This window comes from Gavialis gangeticus, unplaced genomic scaffold, assembly GCF_001723915.1.
Source record: "Gavialis gangeticus isolate Ggan-Ray unplaced genomic scaffold, GavGan_comp1, whole genome shotgun sequence".
NCBI classification, from domain to species: Eukaryota; Metazoa; Chordata; order Crocodylia; family Gavialidae; genus Gavialis; species Gavialis gangeticus.
Genome location: NW_017729019.1, coordinates 16,472,017 through 16,475,942, shown reverse-complemented (window position 1 = coordinate 16,475,942; position 3,926 = coordinate 16,472,017). Strand labels below are relative to the sequence as shown.

General features: G+C 43.4%; 1 pseudogene; it reads left to right on the top strand.

The window, feature by feature from the left end:
- Positions 1-3,926, top strand: part of LOC109295111 — a 10,942-nt pseudogene that overhangs the window by 1,094 nt on the left and 5,922 nt on the right.

Here is a 3,926-nt window from a genome sequence, read left to right as displayed (position 1 = left end):
ACCTGTGGATGCACGACAAGGTCCGGTTAGCCCTGCCAAGTTGTGTAGATCACTTAGACTACGCAGACTAGAACCAATAAGCAAGTGAACAGACATTCATTTTTTATTACGGAAATACATCCTCATGCCTGCCATGTACCAGGCCAGAAGCTGGGGGGCACTAGAGACAGCCTCCCTGCTAGCCAATACTAGCCTGCCCACCCTGTGAGGGGAGGTGCAAAGCATCCTGGGATGCTGGGGGACTGTGAGTTAACTTGAATCTGGAGGGGATCTGGGACAGAAGTTCAATAAACCTGTTGAACCTAAATCAGTTAAGCCTGATACTACATTCAGCCAGGTTTATCTTAAACCAGTTCCAGCCATTTTGAAAGTGGTTTATGTGCACTGAACTTCTGTTTGTGTTACACATTTGAACTGGTTTCTGATCACGTATACCAGTTTATGTGCAACTTCTGTCCCTAGCCCTAGGGTTGGGTATATGTGAAAAATCAAAAGGATTGAAATAAACAAACACTTTCTATTTCTAATGTTAGTTTCATCGTGGGGGGTACAGAGCTTGAATTCCAATGCTTTTCCCCGCTTTTAGTTCTCATGAGAGTTTGCTGAGTGTTATCTAATATACATCACACGTCTTCTGCAAGAATAGGAGGTTCTTGGTTATAGCATAGGACAGAGGGTAAAGATTTCACCCTGGATTTGCCACACTTCTTTTCTCCCCCTCTGTGCATCTCTCATCCATACGTAACTTTGAGACCTTCAGACAAAATGTGCTAGAGAAGATCATAATAGTATTTACAAATGATTAATGACTCATAAAAGAAATGCATCCGCCTTTGCAAACATCTCCTCTCTTCTGCAGTCCTACTATTTTGGGGAAATCAGCATTGGGACCCCACCCCAGAACTTCCTGGTTCTTTTTGACACTGGTTCCTCTAACCTGTGGGTACCATCTACCTACTGCCAGACACAGGCCTGTCGTGAGTATTCCTCTGTCACTGGAGTTTAGAGATATGTGTTCTGGATGTACTGTTCCTGAGAAGTATATTCAAGTGTTGTTCATTTCTTCATCTGATATGAATTGATAATGCTCCTTTGACGTCTGCAGAGCCACACTGACTTGTAGTACATGAGGTTCTGACCACAGGAGCTCAGGTAGCAACAGAGATATCATCCACAGATAGAAAAGCTAGGCATTAAAACTGAATATATGAAGTCTTGTTGCTGATCTTTGCTACTCTGCCATTCAAGGACTCCTGAGCTAGCTTGTAGACCTGATCTTTCACCCCATGGGAGGACACGTGTTGGGAAGTTTGTCCACAGATGGACAGGCCTGGGTCAAAACCACGTTGCATCCGCACGAGAGAGTGACTCTGATGTTGTGAATCTGCTTTTTTGTACAGTCAATCATGCAAGGTTCAACCCTATCCAGTCTTCCACCTACTCTGCTATTGGAAATCACTACACCCTCCCGTACGGATTTGGTGACGTGGAAGTGACGTTAGGTTCTGACACAGTGACAGTAAGTGAAATTTGTGCCGCCCTATAATGCAGCATCACTGGGGGTCGGGGGGGGGGGGGGAGCATGTTTTTGGAAGTATCTATCCCTCTATATATAGGTTAAGAACATGAGAGTAACTGAAAGTACCTTGCTGTCTATGCTGCAGGCTACTACATTTTATGGGTAGAATTTGACTTTGCCCTAAATTTACAGCAAAGGACTTGGAGACCTGAATCTAAATGCATTTTATGAATCTCACTTATCCATGGATCAGTTCCATGAATTTCAGGGTTTCAACATCCATGAAGAAATTGGCCCTAGACATCTGATTTTTATGTTATTGGACAAACCATAAACTTCCTAAGATGCAATGTGTGTTTCGGATATGAGAAACTTGACCCAGTTTAATTTAGTGTACGAATGTATCTGGATGTGGGTAAATTGATAGAAATCCTTCAGTGAAGACGCTTGTTGATCTCAGAATAGCTTGTTCTGGTGCAGTTCAAGCTGATCAGCGACAAAGTACTAACTGGCTTGCTTTCATTAAGTAAAACCAAAATAACCCGCTCTCAAACTATGAGTTTCAGGGGTTTATACTGGTTTAAGGAGATTGGTTGAAAAACGAATTTAAATTAAACTAGTGCAACCTTCTCATGTAGATAAGTCTAAAATTAACCAGGGAGTTGGGTCAGATAGGAATCATGTGAGCTGGTTATGTCATAAAATATTTTTCAAAACAGTGGCCTTGAAATTTCTTCTCTGATTGACATAATCTGTTCTCATCTGACTCACACACCAGGCATAGCACATTGAACTGCTTCAGGAAATATCAGGGCCCTGAGTGTCCTTTCGCTACGTGCTTAATCTGGATGTCTTAAGCATCACACATTCTTGATAGCAGCCGAGTTGCTTGATTTCATGATCACGATTTTGTGTCAAGTTCCAGGTTAAAGCAGTTATTTTCCTCCCTTTTAGATCCAAAACATTGTGGTGACCAACCAGGCATTTGGTCTGACTGAATATGAGCCCACCAGCCCCTTTTACTACACTTATTTTGATGGGATTTTGGGAATGGCCTATCCTGACTTAGCAATACCAGGGTACTATTCACTTATGCAGAACCTGTTGCAGCAAGACCAGCTTAGCCAGAACATCTTCAGTTTCTATTTCTCCCGGTAAGCTCGCCATCCCTGTGCCCCACTCTTCTTTGTGTATGTCTTTAAAACTGAACAAACCCTTCTTCCCTTTCTTAAATGCACACGTGCACCTCTCCCCTCCCCCAAAATGTGCCATTTCTGCCTGTCAACCCAAACCCTGCCCATACATTTCTGTTAACCAACTGTACCAGCCCTTTTTTACACTTTCATACTCACGGGCTATTACATTGTGGAGTAACTGATGTCTGCCTGATCTGTGTGTTTCTAGTAAACCAACGTATTATTATGGAGGAGAAGTCATCCTAGGAGGCGTTGACTCTCAGCTGTACTCAGGGGAGATCATGTGGGCACCTGTTATCCAAGAGGTCTACTGGAAGATTGCTATTGAGGAGTAAGTTTTATTCACATCCTTCATTTATCAACATGGTAGGCATGAGCTCTTCCTCCTTAATGTCTTGGGACATTATGTTTTTCTAGGTTTAATCTGGACCACCTTTATACAGGACGTCTGTAGTCTGAACTAAGATTGGCTCCACTCCGAACTGACTAATCCTCATTGAATGAGGATTTAAAATGAATGCAGATTAGGGCAGTGCAAATTAGGCCATTTAAACTGTATTAATTAACAGGCATATACGACTCCTTAGGAACTTGTATTTGCAATGCAGATAAGCAGTGCAAATATCAGTCCTGGCAAGGGAAACTCAGTTGGGCTTTTGTGACACAGCAGAGGCTATCAGGTCGATGGTTGTCTATTAACCCTTCATTCGAACTGAAGTTTGATTCAAACTGTGTGATGTGAACCAGTGAACGTGGTTTAGAAAATGGGGAGCATGTCTACAAATGGCCTTAGGGGCCCTCTTCAGCTGCAGTCCTGGGAGTGACAGCTCAACTGTAGGGGACTATCAGGAGTCCTGTGTTCTTGCGATGCACCTTACCCGAGTCAGCTTTTGTTGCTGGGAGATGCAAACTGGTGAGGTCTCTTGTGCTTATCTCCTTAGATTCTCCATTGGACAGACCACTACCAGCTGGTGTAGCCAAGGCTGCCAGGGCATTGTGGACACTGGGACATTTCAGCTTACTGTGCCTGAGCAATACATAGTGGAGTTCCTGCAGGCCGTGGGTGTCCCAGAAAACAGCGATAATGTAGGTGCAACAGGTGCTTACAGAGCTTGTAAAGGCACAGGCAATGAATTTTGCAGTGCTTCATACAAGGAATCCAATACAAAACAAGATGATAATGCTGGGCTCTGGTGTGATCAGATAATGAT